Here is a 15,851-nt window from a genome sequence, read left to right as displayed (position 1 = left end):
TATATACATGGTATTCTAATGTGTTCATCTCAGTGTTTATCAAAATGGCTTCATTATCCTTTTTCAACAATACCTTAAACATGCCAAGTAAATGTTGTTCCTCAGATTAAATATGTAAATGTTGCTGTGTTAAAAAAAATGACATTTGGAGTCCAGAAAGACTGGATAACAAATCCTAGAATGACTACTTATACTTGGACTTCTTGGCAAGTTGAACTTTTCTTCTTATCTGTTGAAACGTATTAAATAAAATAATCCACAGAACTGATGTGAATTTTAAGTGGTAAAATATGTACAACTTCTTGGCACACAGCTTACTACATAGTATTCATTAGTCAATGTTCTTTTCCTTCCGTCTTTTCATTCTTCATTCACTCTTCATGAGGTATTCAAGGAATAATGATAACCACCTTGCCAGAATGGAGTGAAAGGGATTCAAGTATTTAATAAATTAGACTACCTTCCAGGGTCCCTTCCAACTCCGACATACTGTGAACCTATGCTTCTAATTCCAGAAGTAAGTAGGTGGAAGAGTGATCCACAGGCCCCCACACCAGATGCTAGCCAGTGCTAGAGATTTTATGCAAACTTAGCCTATGGTAAAACAAAGTTGATGGCAGAAGATTTTGATAACCACTAATTGGTATCTTGCTGATCACATCTTGTACTCCAGTAGTCCTTAGGGGAGAGAGATTGAGGATCTTCCTGCTTCTTGCCCTGAGGATAATCATGGTTAGATGCCAAGAACATTTTGTTGACCAAAGTACTATACCTATAACGAAGCCTGTGTGAAGACAATTGTTTCTGGCTCTCTGAATGCTTTCCTCTCCAGCAGGGTAGAGCTTCAGTGCCTTACAAAGAAGTCACACCTGAGACAAGTCCTAGCATCTGTCCCAGCTCCTTTGCATTTCTTTGCGGTTCTCTCTTGCTACCAGTATTTTTTCTTTCTAGGCCAGCTTTTCCTCACAGTTGGAATGTGAAGAGTTGAGATTCAGAGTGAGCTTAAAAGAAATACAAAGTACTCCACGTGAAAAAAAATTGGATTTAGGTAAAAAGCATCTCTACCAAAGCAAAAAGTGGTTTCCACATGGTCCAGAATAGCTTTTGGGAAACTTAATTGGGACTTAGGATAATGCCCCACCTAACAATGAAGCATCGTGTTACTCTTGTCTTTTTTGTGTGTGTACATAATAGTTTGAGACTGCACAACGTGGTACGTGGCTAGCCAAGGATAGAAACCCGATATTCTGTTATTCTGTATCTCACGTCCTGTGTTCCTCTCTCTCTAGATTTTCAATATACTTCTACTGAGGAAAAGACATTTCAGGAGTTATGTAACCTTCTCCACTAATGACGATATTGAGAATTGTGCTGTCTTGCTTCCTCAATACAGGAAATTGAAATCAGAAATATGACAATGGAGGAAATAATAATCAAATTTCAGAATTCTTTGGTTTCATTCTACTGCTAGATTTGCATTCTCCTGAACCTGTTCGGATGTCAGCTCTGCGGTGAGATATCTGTCTAACACAAGGCTTTAGAGAACAGATGCAAAAGAGATTAAATTTTGCCTTAAAACAACTTTCCATTTGCATTTGGTGATTGAACAGGGGAGGATTAAACAGTGGTATCAGCCTGTGTAATACCCATTTGGTTTCTCTTGAGATTTCCATTTGTTCCCTCTAGTGCAATACTATCTTTACTGCTTCAATAAATGGTTAATCTCATTGTCTATTAGGGTGAATCCTGTTTGGAGCACACTATAATACATTTGCCAATGATGATAATGCTTAAATAAAGCAAACACTAGCTTTTGTCATTACAAAGCCCTCCAATGAACTGATTAATTTCAGAATCGCATTATGTGGATTCTCTCTATTCTATATAGGTACAGATTTATTTTGATACGTCATGGTCCACATATTCTCTGAAAACTTAGTGGAAGTATTTTAGTTGTCCAAATTCCTATATAGAAAACTGGAGTAGAAATAACATAAAATAGGCTCTATGACTGATCATTATTTTATAACCAAAGCCCTGAAAACTTCAACTGAAGTATAGGAGTAGTTGAAGGAGAACAAGTAAATGTGCCCCATGAATAATACCATTTATTGAAAATAAATGTAAATAGAGTTTATGATTATAATAAAATTATACTACAACTAAGTTGATAGTGTGCATGTTAAATAATCCAGTATACTCACTCTGCTTTCAGCAGGCCAACCTTGAAATTGTCACTTGTTACTATTGACCCTCATTTTCTTTATCTGTAAACTGAGTAAGAGGCTTAGTTGATCCACAAGGTCCCTTTTAGATCTAGAAGTATGATTCTCAATACACATGTTCTATTATAATTAGATACAAAGTATAAAAGTTATTATAAATATCTATATTTAATATTATTTTTGTATAACTACTCTAGATTAAAGTTTTTTTCTAGCATCTGCAGTTACTTTGAACATTAGTAATTAATTATCATTACCATCCTTATATTGACATTCTGTGATAGTAAAATGCAAAAGCGTAGCCATAGTGAAATAGCTCCAACTCCTGCCAATTTGCCCCGATTCACCCCTCCTAGGAAGTTGTATGTGCTGTTTCACTCTTCAGGATCTTTCTGACCATGGCCCCTCAATTCTCTACCCCCTTTTCTTGCTAGCTTTAACTGATGCTACATGACTCATATCAAGTCAGCTCCCATAGCTCTCTGAATTTACTCCTATAGTTGTATAAGACATTGTAAATACCTATTTATGTGTCTGTCTTCCATTATATTGTCAATTTTATGGGGGGGGGGAGGGTTGGACCAAATTTTCTTTTTTGTCCTTATAACTGCCAATGTCAGCACAGTACCTGAAGCAAGGTCCTAGTGAGTAAATGCTGCTAGATCTCTGGCACAGAAAAATGAGAAAAAAAAAAGAGAGTAAGTAGGTGCATATAAGGGTATACGGATTTAAAGAGACAATAGAAAGTCAAGGCCCAGTCAAAATACTCTGAGACTAGATGCTAACATATATTCCTGCGTATCCATCAGCTCTTGGGAAAGGGATCATAAACAGTCACATATGAGGCTTATCATTCCTTGGGAAGTAGTTTCTGGGTCAGGAGCAGGGAGGGGCTCAGAGAACATTACTCGCCCCGTACAGTTTCCTAAGAAACCAAGGCAAAAATGGCAGGGTGCGGTGGCTCACGCCTGAAATCCCTTTGGGAGGCCAAGGTGGGTGGATCTCCTCAGGTCAGGAGTTCAAGACCAGCCTAATCAATATGGTGATGCCCCATCTCTACTAAAAATACAAAAAAATTAGCCAGGCGTGGTGGCGTGTGCCTGTAATCCCAGCAACTCAGGAGGCTGAGACAGGAGAATTGCTTGAACCCAGGAGGCGGAGGTTGCAGTGAGCAGAGGTCGCACCATTGCACGCCAGCCTGGGCAAGGAGCAGGACTCTGTCTCAAAAAAAAAAAAAAAAAGAAAAAAAAGAAAAGAAAAGAAAGAAAAAAGAAACCAAGGCAAAAACAATTAGGGCGGATTTTCCCACAAACTACCCAAATACTTGGATGTTTGAGTTTCTGAGAAAAAGGAAAGCAGCAGAAAGGAAGAAATATTTACTTGAGTGGCTACAGTTTGCTAGCTTCTGAAAACTTATTTTCAGAAGTATTACCTTTTTTAAATGGAGATAAACTATTTCCTCATCATCTCACTGATAAAGGGGTGTGAAAGGATCAGTGACAAAGCAGCTAGTGAAGTGAAGTTTTTCTGGTCCTGAAAAGTAAACATTTAAATTAAGGCAAATACCTTGGGGGGGAATTGTATTGTATGGTGTGAAGGTATGAGGACCAAGGTGTAAATGTTCCTGTTTTATTAGGGGGAATGGATTGGCAGAAGGTAGTCAGAAGAGGGTGGGTGGGTGTGCCACAGATGAGTCAAAGCAGGAAGAAAGTAGATAAATATCAACTCCTTCACAGTTTTAACAGGAACCTGCTGGTTTGTCTAAATAGTCATCTGTGCAAAAACAAATAGATGCTGTGAGCAAAAATATCCCCCCTGCCTGACTGGTCATGCAAGCCTATTAACAGGAATAATAAAGGAAGGGAGGTGTGATGAAGATAGCAGAATGGGGCTTTGGCTTTGCAAGTAGCCACCTGCCCGTGGTGAACAGCTACTCCTATTTAGTGATAACTGAAGAAGGCTGATCTCATTTGTTTTTAATCCTGTCTGCCTCTGGCTATTTGAGGCAGATACATTAAAAATCTGGGCTGCTAAAGGCTGAAAATAGTGATTTGTTTCATGAGAAGACACCACAGTCAACAACTATCTATTCTTTTCAGGTGTTTGATATATCTTATTAGATGTATCAAGTATTCTCCTAAGGATTTGACAGAAATAGCATTGTTACCATCTGGTCAGTTAACTGAACTAATTTAAAACAAAGCATGGTAAATTTTAAATTAATGAGTGTAGTATATAAATATGCAAATATATAATTACATAGCATTTTCATAATCATTTATCATTTCCTAAAATTTAGTAATAGGAAGCATGTATTTATAGGGAAGACTATTCTGGTCTTATGCCAAAGAATGGGTTACCTTTATGGAGTATAATTTTTTGAGACAGACTATATTGTAAAATAAAACGTAAATAATATTGCAAAGCTTAAATCTTTATAGGCTCATTCAGTAATCCAGTGTTAACTATGGGTTCCCCAGCGAGATTTTAGGAATCTCACCAGCGAGTGTCTCAGTTGACCATTGATATTTCATAAACAATGTGTATATTTAAAGTTCGTGCTCAGGGAAGTTATTATTTTCCTCAGCTTCTTCTGGAACTAAGGCCCAATTTTCTGAATCACAGAGAAGAAAAAAGAAAAATATTAGGCAAAGAAATCTGGCTGTGATTCTTTAAAACCTATCTCATCGTGGACTCTATGTGCTAAATAAAACTGATATATAGTAAAAGTAGTTTCCTTGGCAACAATAGCTACCAAATTAATTTTCAAACTTGGAAAACTGTGCATTTTACACTGTAGTTATCAGTGGTACCAGTAACACAATCAAGAATAAAACGATGAAGGAAATAAAGGAAGACTCAAGCCCCTAAATGTGGACAGTTTGGTTAAGGTGGAGCAAACTGGAAGTAGAATAATAGGTCATATGTTACAAAAAAAAAAAGCTAAAATGGGGAAGAAATTAGTCATTTTGTTTGGCCCAAGGGAATAGGGCCAGATATGAAATTCAGAAAAGAAAATATAGACTGTCAGGACAAATATCTCAAAGAGACAAAAAGTGAGTTAGTAGTTAGGTTACTAATTCCAGAATACTCTTGAAAAGAAGTCAGGCAAAATTCCATCCTCCAGCACAATGGAAAAGTGATTCATTACAAAACTTTAGAGGCAATATTAGACCAAGCTTTACTATTCCCAAAAACATTTGAAGATTTACTTTCTTCCAGCTTCAACCTGTTACAATTTCTTGGCTCATATGATTTGTAATTTTTTATAGAAAAGATTGAAAAATGCAACTGTAACAGAATTCATAGGCTCTCTCTAAAAGGAAAGAAAATAATGAGCTGAGTTTTCATTCTTAAAAACAAAATAAATAGGCTTGTGAAGATGTTTAAAAGTATATTTTCTGGGTTTATTAAAGTGCTAAAGAGCTTAGTTACCGTTAATAGGATCTCCTCTGAGTTAAACAGGGCTCTAGCATCCTGTTTGGAAACATGGCTGGGCCAGATGTGGTTTTAAGCGGAAATTGCAGGTTAAGCATCTCCATAAATCCTTACGTACCTCTGAGAATGTCTCAGGAGTCACAGGGCCACTTACTCCAGTTAAGAGTGTCTTCATTTATACTAAATGCCTGATTAAACTATAGACATAGAGTCCCAAGGCAGGTCTCTACATACTCTCAGGGAAGAGGGAAAATCTGTTTCTATGCACCTTTAGTTCAATAGTCTCTAACTTCCCAATAAATATAGAAATACGATTGCCGATAACAGGAACTATCACCTACAGATTGAGTTACAATAACAGCTTTTGTGTTTCAAGTGCTTGCAGTATATTTTCTTCAATCTTCCTAACAATGCTATTTGCCCAGATCTGTCAATCAGAAAACTGACTGCAGCTCAGGACAGCTCCTCTCTGTTTCTCTCTTCTTTGTGTTGCCTAAGCTTAAAGAGAGAGAGATTAAACCAGGACTCATACTCAGCTACACATATCTCTAGTCTTCTACTTCTAAAGTTTATTCCCTGGTATTTAAGGTGTTTCGCAATCTGATCCCAATGCTTATTTTTTATTCTTTCTTTTCTTATTGATTGACTGAATATGATGGAGAATCATTAATGATATCCAGTTTTTGACTTGGGCAACTGACAAGTGTTTCCATTCACTGAGATGGGAAAAATAGAGAAATAGTGATTACATGAATGATTCTGGAACTCAGTGAAGTTATCATCTGGAGGTAAAGGGTTGAGAATAACTAACAAATAGATAATAGTAGAAATGGTGAAAGAAGATATTTCCTCTATGGCCTTTGGCCCAGGAAGAGCTCCAAAACACATTAAATTTCCAAGGAATGGTAAAGGAAGAAGAGCTACAAGGGAAACACAGAAGGTGTCCAGATAAGAAGAATGAAAATCCAAAAAGAAACTTGCTCCAGAAATAAGAAAAAGGAGCATTTCCAAAGAAGGAAAAAGTAAAAAAATAAAACACACAACAACATGATAGTAATAAGAATAGTAGCAACAGACTGAGTGCCATGGCTCATGGCTATAATCCCAGTATTTTGAGTAGCTGAGGCAGGAGGATTGCTTGAGCCCAGGAGTTCTAGAACAGTCTAGGAAACATGGTGATACCCCATCTCTATAAAAACATTTAAAAAATTTAGCTGGGCATGGTGATGCACACCTGTAGTCCAAACTCCTCTGGAGGCTAAGGCGGGAGGATCACTTGAGCCCTGGAGTTCAAGGTTGCAGTAAGCTATGATCATTCCACTACACTCCAGCCTGGGTGACAAGAGCGAGACCCTATCTCAAAAATAACAAAAAAGGGCAGTAGTAGTGAGTGTCAATTGAAAACAAAGTGCATACTATTTGAAGCTCACACAGACCCTGTGAATTCAGTTCTATTATTATCCCCATGATAAGATGAGAATAATGGTACCTAACTCACAGAATTGTTGTTAGTTTCTATTGCAAATGCAACCATTCCTATAAGAATGATTCCAGTAGAATGGGGTAGAAACCAGGTTGCAGCGAACTGAGAAGTATAACAGAGGAGAGGAGTTGGTTAAGGCAGAAAGTAGAAGTATTCAGGGTAGTTTTAGGATTCAGGGCATCAGTTCACCGCAAAAGAGGGACTTATGAAGGGAAAGACTTGGAGGAGAAAGGAAAGCAGGTTGGGGCAAACCAGGAAGGAGAACTGCAGAAGACAAAGGGCCTGAGAGAGGGGCAGTGATGGACAAATAAGGGTGCTCCAAGGATAAAGATGTGAGATATAGTGTTTTAAGAACAACAATGGGTTATCAAAAACATTAGTTCCAAGTTGGAATGAGGGTTGAGGACCACCCTGGGTCACTTTACCTTTTGAGAAAGTCCCAGAACTGATAAGCCAGTCAGGATGGGATCAGCTCACTTCATCTGCAGAACTCTCCTCACTTATTGGAAAAAGTACATGAATGAATTATGGTTTACCTTCACTGCCTTTCTGGGCCGGAAGTGCAGTGTTGTGAATTAAAACATGTCACTTACACACTTAGGTCTCCAGTTTTTTGTCTTCAGAAAAATAGATAGAACCTTGCAACCTGTAGGCAGAAATAACTTTTACTATTGTTGTTTAGATGCTATCCGTGGGTCCACTGGCTCCCTATGGCCTGGTTAAACTTAGCTTGCCTTCTAATTCGTTGGTCTTCCTTCCATGGAAAGGTCAAAAGCTTGGCTTGTGATTTTTGTGAGTTCTCAGTCACTAACTTCCTCATGGTTCTAACTCATATTTTTGAGTGGGTGGAGACATGATGCCTCAGATCACCAACATTAGAGTAAGTGCAGGATCTATGTCTTAATCCTAAAACTTCAGGATTTTGTGAATTTAGTAACCTGATTCAGCAAGTGAGGGAAGGACCAAGGCATCATGTAGACGTTCCTCATTTTCTATCTTACTAGCTCCACTCCCACATTTCGCAATTTTTCCCTTCTTTCTTCTAGTATAACAAGCAAATCATTCACCTGAACTCAAGCAAAAGAGTTTAGCTCATGTTAAAAGCCTGGCAGTTCAGCTTCTACCCCTGAGACAGGCTTAGTAAAGCATATTCTCAATGATGTTGTGATTTCAACAATATTCTCTTATATTTTCCACTGGTAAAATATCTTTTCTCCATCTTCACAAGATGTTAACAATCAAATATTTAGAAGATTCAATTGTATTCAAACACAATTCTACCTTTATAAATTCTAGATCTCCTCACATTCTCCATGAATCTCAATAATCTTTATCAATATTAACCACATCCACCCTCACAAAGGACTTACCTTCTGCACCTAATACTATTCTTCCTATATCTCTAGGATGAGCCTGTCTCAACACCTTGACAAAGCCCATTCAACAGACTAGTTGACTGAATCAGCTCTCAGTTACCAAATAGGAAGGTCAATTTTTGGCTCACCTAAGGAGGAAAGAAAGGATATTATTTCAGCTACAGTGCCAGAGTGGAAAATCCTGAGGGTTGAAAGTACACCTAAAAATACTGGTATTCCAGGGTAAACAAGCCAAAAAGAAATAGTGATTGAAGGCACTGGTCATAAATTGAATTAGCCTTAAAGAGCTCTTATGACTGACTTTGTCCCTGATAAATACAATATCCTGGTTCTATTAAAACAAAATAAAAATAGAAAATTGAGAAAATGCAGAATTGGTAATAAATTATTCACCGGGCTTGCTTTCCAATTCTGATCAGAACAATATTCCAACCAAACAAAAGATTAATTCAATCTTTTTCTACTTTCATTTTATTTAACAACATAGGCCAATTCTTACTTTCATAATTATAGACTCTAATGTTTACGTAGTAATTTCTAAGTCAAAAAGTTCTGATATACACTACTTTGTTAAAAACAATTGCATGAATGCTAAGTATACAGAGAAAGAAACTGAATTTCAGAGAGAGTAGAAATGTGTCTGTGGTTTTGGAGATGGTTAAGAAGCACACTGGGTCTAAAACGCCTTCTAAACGTAAATCACTTTTCTATTTGTTATTAATTGAAAAATAATAACTATATATGATGAAGTAATTTTTCTCAGGAGAATGTACATTTTCACTACCATATGTATTTACCAACCAGGATCAGGCTTAAAGAAATGTAAGTTTAAAACTGGTATAGAAATAAAGATTCTGTCTATTAATATTCAGTCTTTAAAGCCATGGAAATGAATCATGGAAAACTGTGCCCAAAAAAAGTGGGAGGGTAAAAAAAATAACATCCCAAGTACCAGAACCTTACTCCAGAGAAATTGAGACTGAGTCTATTTTTAAACAATGAACCTTCTACTTATGAGCCTGAGGAACTCCATAACCACAGTGAGAAAGTCTGGAAATGTATTTTATGATGAATTATTTTTTAATTTTGACAAAACGAATGCCCATATTGGTAAATTTTATACGTGGAATAATCAAAATATAATAATAAGATAAAGAAGGCAATGAGTTAGTTATATACCTACCACGTGTTAGAACTTAAGTTTTAAATTAGTATCTCATTTAATTTTTGTGATGTACATGGGAGAAGGATTATTCCCTTACCTCCTTCTGCAGGTAAGAGAACTGTGGATCCTAGCACACACCCTCTGGCATATATTCCAGCTTGCACAGTATTTTAAAACAGATCTTCTAACTACTCATTTAATCACTGAACCCTGCTTCCATTTGTGTAGAAGAAAAGAGACAACTCAGCATGCCTATAGAAGATGTTGGTAAGCTTCAGAATGCCAGGTGTAGTACGCCAACAGATAAAGAATTTGGCTACTTGCACTAAAAACCCTCCTGCTTATTCTTCACTGGGAAATCACTGTCTGAAAACTCTGAGTCAATTACAGGCTTGCTGACTTGTAGCATGGACATTTATTATGGTCAATAATTTGACAGGAAGATTTAAGATGCCTGACCAAACAAAAATCACACTGTAATTACTATGTGTTCAATACTTCAATTTAGAAATAAAATTGAAAATGAAAAGCCACTATTAAAATATGAACCATAATTTTTGGTATACAACATATACAGATACATGAAAGGAATTAAATGGAAAATAAATCCCAGAATTTCCAACAGAAGAAAAAGAGATAGACACCAAAAACCACCATCATTCATGTGTTTGGGCTGCCTAAACTGGGCATTGATGCCTGCCTGAGAGAGCAAGTGCAGTACTGAAGGAGAGGATCTATAATAGTTTAATCATCATGTCACCCTGGAGAAATGTAGCAAGAATCTTAGGCTCTCCCACAAGGCAGAGGACTAGCCAGGTTTGCACCTTTGGTAGAAATTTCATAGCTGCAGCTATTTGTCTTTGAGAGATAAGATCTTTTCTCATATATCTTGGTATTGCGACTAACTAGTACTTGGCATACATAGGGCTCAAGCACTTATTCCATTGAATAATACATTGCTCAAGGGCAGGGATCACTCCTCTTTTTGATTACTATAACACTCAGAACAGTGCCTTATACTTAGTAGGCAACCAACAAATATTTGTTGAATTAAACTGAAGCACTAGATTTTACTACAATTTTGTATTTCCTACTTCTTTTCTCTCCTCACAGCATGGAATCAGAACTCCAACTAATATGAAGCCCCAATCATTCTACTCTTTCAATGTTATCTCTCTAAGGACTATTAATATTTTCTTCACTGATTTGTATTAGTTTTTACAAATAGACTGTTAACTGAATCAAATCTGCTCCCAATGAGGTCTTAGGGTTTCTCCTAAGGGTAGCTATGTCCTTAGAGATTTGTATGAGGTTAAAGATCATTTATTCATTTCAACGGAGATCCATTTAATAAAGAATTTACCATATCATGTTAATACTGAAGGAGTTACATGTAATGACCCCCACCACACACATGCTAATACACACATACAGAATTTTTCTCCAAATTGCCACATGTGCCTCCCTTACCCACATCATAATTACATATTATGTATCATTATATAATATATATGATATAATATGCCATTCTTGTGTCTCAGCAGAGCATCGTAATGTATGACAAAATAAATGGTTAAATAAAGGAAACATAACATATGTGAAATGAGACACATAACTGTAAAAGCCAAAGCATTATTTGTTCTGCATGAAAGTGAAAAAATCTCAATATTTTGCCAACATAGAAACTGAAAGTAATTCGGAGTGCTATCTTTTATTAGTAAGTGTGCTTAGTTAAAAAATCGAAATTGACTAGGAAGTGGAATTTATTGACAGAATAGGCTTCAAAAGTCATCTGCATGGCTAGAGAAGCAGATTTGAAGAATAGGTGGCAGATCGAGGGGAGGCCACAATAGTAGGAAACAATAGCTGACTTCCAACAACAGGAACCATGTTGTCCTGTTGTTTGTCACTGGAAGTTCCAGCCGGCACTGTACTACCCCTGCAAATAAATCTCTCCCAGCAAGACGCTGAGGGTGAAGAAGTTCCCAGCATGAACAAGAGAATCAAATGCCAAGCACGCAAACAAGCAAAACATAAAACAAATAAAACAAAGTGAATAAAAATGTCTGCCCCACCTGTACATAGTTACAAAATCATATTGTTTCCCACACACGCCCTCCACAATTTCATTTGAGGTTTGTTCTAATGTTAACTCTAGGCTGGAAAGAATATGATATATAGTGACAGATCAGAATAATTAAATTCAATAAATAATTGTTGTGCTTAACAAAGAATATTCGCATAAAAATACTTAATCCATATGCTTAAAACTCATCTCAGAATAAAATATCACAATATAGCAAAAAGCAAACAGAATGAACTAGATTTCAACTTGCTTTAAAAAGCACTCTAAAAAATAAACTAATTGTATCTGAAATTTGGTGCATTTTAAGACTTGTATAATGCCTCAGTATAAAATACATTATCTCATTTGTTCTCAATTTGTCTACATTTGTCAATTTTTCTTTCTGTATTTGTTTAAAGTACTTCATGTTTTACTACTTGGTATTAGCCAGGGTGGTCTAGGTTACGCTGCAGTTACAAACAACTTCAAATAATTGTGCTGTTACATGACAAAAGTATAATTATTTCCCAGGCAAAGGTGCAGATCTGGGTAACTCCCAGAGTGGCTATGCTGTGTTGGTTCAGAATTCTGGGTTGTACCCATCTCATGGTAGTTGGGTATCATCCTACATTCCTACCAGCATCATTTGACAGGGGAGACAGAGCACAAGCAACTAAACATTTCTGCCTGGAAGTGACATAACTCATTCCTGTGCACATTTTACTGTCCCAGGCAAGTCATCCTGTCCCGTATAAATTTGAGAGGGCGAGGAAGCAAAGTCTTCCAATGCCAGGAAATAGCAGAGAAATTGACATTTGCAAATGCCTACCACACTATCAAATACTGGGTAGTCAATGTAATGGCTTTTCTAAAAATATGTGCAAAATACAGATTTTTCAAAATGAGACGTCACTAAGCTTGCCTGCATTGAAAATAATTTCTAAAAATATAATCTATTTTAAAATGTTCTTTGATAGTTCTTTATCACATATGTTAAAGTATACTTAATGGACTTTAAGGAAAGTTTCTGCTGTTTTTCAGTTGTATTTCCATGCAAATTGTACTGATTACTTCTACATTAATCAGGGTTAAATTATCCCTGTCCCTTTTAAATGCTGCTATCTTGTATTATTGCTTCTATAATAAATATACACAGATTTCCTATCACATACATCAAATTCTACAATCAACAAACTAATCAAGGCAAAAAAAAAAAAGAAAACTAAATATTGCATTTCTATATTTTAAACTTAATTTATTTAAATGTTGGAGGCACAAGAATATTCCAAATCCATTGTTTTTACTGTGTGCAAAAAACTATTCTTAGCTCCACAGTTAAACATGTAAAATGTGTACTTAACACATAAAGTTTTTCAATAAGTATCCAAATTTTGCAGTAGGGATTTTAGGGCATGAAAGCCAAAGTACTGTTCAATACGTATGCAGGTCAAAAAGTCAAGTCTATTCAGTTCTAGTAATAGAAGTACTTTTAATCAGTGAGAAAAAAATTATGCATTCACATGTGCGCGTGTGCGTGTGTGTGTGTGTGTGTGTGTATGTTGGAAAAAAAAAAGCAATCACTTAAGCACATAGAGAGTTAAGGAGAAGGAAATCCAAAATACCTCTAAAACTATTGGTAAATAGGGAGTTACTCTGTTTAAATACCTGCTTTATAGAATGATTTATTCTTTACTATATAAAAAATAAATACCCAAGCTCAAAATTAAATTTTCAAGTGTTCTTTTCAAGTTAAATATGCCAGTATATATATGAAAAACATTGTCACTATAATAGATCTAAAATTGGTGTACAAAATATTTTTAAACTATTTTTAGTCTATATCAAAACTATATCTCTAACAGAAAATGAAGAAAATTAATTCTCAAAGGCCAAAAATGAAATAACATTATGAATCGGAGAGGAAAGCAGGCTTTAAATCCAGCAGCAGCTGCCATGTGGCATCTGCCAATCTCCAGCAACACAGAGTTGTAATTTCAAAAGCCACATGAGAGACAAAAGAAAAGACATTTGGAGTGTTCTATTGGGGACTCAGCCATAAGTCTAGAAGCCCTAATGTGCTACATCCTCTGTGAAATGATAAACTAGAAAAAAACTGCCTCAGGAGAGAATTCAGCAGGGAATCTTGTCTATGGTAATTTCAGCTCTGGGTACGTGAGGTGAAAAGATGGAGTAGTTGAGGAACTCTCTAAAACTTTATGAATATCAGTCAGTCATTATATAGTAATTGTAGGTCTGAAATTACAGTATCTGCATGACTCTCCCCCCCGCCAAAAAAAAAAACACCAAGGAAAGAAATTAAAGTGGCCCAAATGTGAAAGGAATCTATGTTGCCGGTAGAGGTTAAAAGCAAATCATCTCTGCAGGAACATACACTCAATAAAAGTCTCGAAAATCCTCACAAATAAAGTTCCAATAAACATAGGTTTGCAATGAGAGGTTTTCTTTAAGACATAAGATGACAAGAGTACATGAGCAAGGATACTAGATTAAGTAAATAGAGGTGTCCATAAACATTTCAGATCTTCCAAAATGTTAAATTTTGAAAGCAAAATTAGCATGCTTATGATGTCTAACAAAATAATAAGGCAATAAAAATGTAATAAGAATTGAGCAGGAAACTTTTGAAAAGGAACAAACAGAAATTATAGAAATAAAAAATATATGTGAAACTTAAAATTCACTGGATGGAGAGAACTTCAGGCTTCCAGGCTCCAGTCCACCATGTAGAAGCTTGGAAGTTGTCTCTCCTCTGAACAAGTAAAACGCTGAAGAAACTGAAAAATAAACTCTCCTTAGGTCCATCAGAGAAGTCATATATCACAGGGCAAGCCACTACCCTGATTGGAAGGGCAGACAAGTGAACGTACAGAGAACCATAATTTACAGAAGCAGAACATACTCCTCCACCCCACCAGGAGCCACCACATCAACCCTCCAGCGGAAATATCCTTTGGAGCCAATGCCAGGGTAGGGTTGCATGAACTGTAATTAACTGCTAGAGGTTCAATGTGGACAAGATTGAGAGATAAAAGTCATTGGATATCCCCACAGTTTTGTGAGTTTTACCTCCAGGAACTCAACCAAGCTGTCATAGTGAATAGTGAAGAAAAGTCCTCTCCTCCATCTATCAGGAGGAAAGAAATGGAAGCTACTTTGAAATACACCAGAAAACTCTATTCTTCATAACAAGGCCTCCCTTAGTGGCAAAATACTTACCATGCTTAAACTGCTTAAACTACTGGGGTTTTATCAGAGCCTAACAAATCTGGAGGAAGGGAAACACCCAGTTTTTTGTTTTTTGTTTTTCGTTTTTTGTTTTTTTTTTGAGACAGAGTCTCACTCTGTCACCAGACTGGAGTGCAATGGCATGATCTCAGCTCACTGCAACCTCCATCTCCTGGGTTCAAGCGATTATTGCACCTCAGCCTTCTGAGTAGCTGGGACTACAGGAATGCACCACCACACCCAGCTAGTTTTTGTATTTTTAGTAGAGACAGGGTTTTGCTATGTTGGCCAGGCTAGTCTCGAACTCCTGGCCTCAGATGATCCACCCGCCTCAGCCTCCCAAAGTGCTGGGATTACAGGCATGAGCCACCACACACGACTGACCAAACAAAACATTCTTACCATACAATTCAGCAATTGTACTCCTTGGTATTTACCTGAACAAACTGAAAATCTTGACCACACAAAACCCAGCACACAAGTGTTCACAGAAGCTTTATTCATTCTTGCCAAAACTTGGAAGCAACCAAGATGTCTTTCAGTAGGAGAATGGATAAATAAACTTTGGACAGCAAGACAATGGAATATTGTTCAGCATGCAAAAGACATGAGCTATCAAGCCATGAAAAGACATAGAACATTAAATGCATATTACTAAGTAAAACAAATCAATCTGAAAGGCCGTATACTGTTAGATTCACTGCTTATTACTATGTGACATTCTGGAAAAGATTAAACTATGGAGGCAGTAAAAAGATCAGTGGCTTCCAGGGATCAGGGAGAAGGGAGGGATCAATAGGCAGAGCACACAGAATTTTTTTAATAGACTTTAATTTTAGAGCAATTTTTGGTT

Source organism: Macaca mulatta, chromosome 5, assembly GCF_049350105.2.
Source record: "Macaca mulatta isolate MMU2019108-1 chromosome 5, T2T-MMU8v2.0, whole genome shotgun sequence".
NCBI classification, from domain to species: domain Eukaryota; kingdom Metazoa; phylum Chordata; class Mammalia; order Primates; family Cercopithecidae; genus Macaca; species Macaca mulatta.
The sequence above is the reverse complement of the archived record's forward strand: the minus strand, read 5'-3'. Positions refer to the sequence as shown.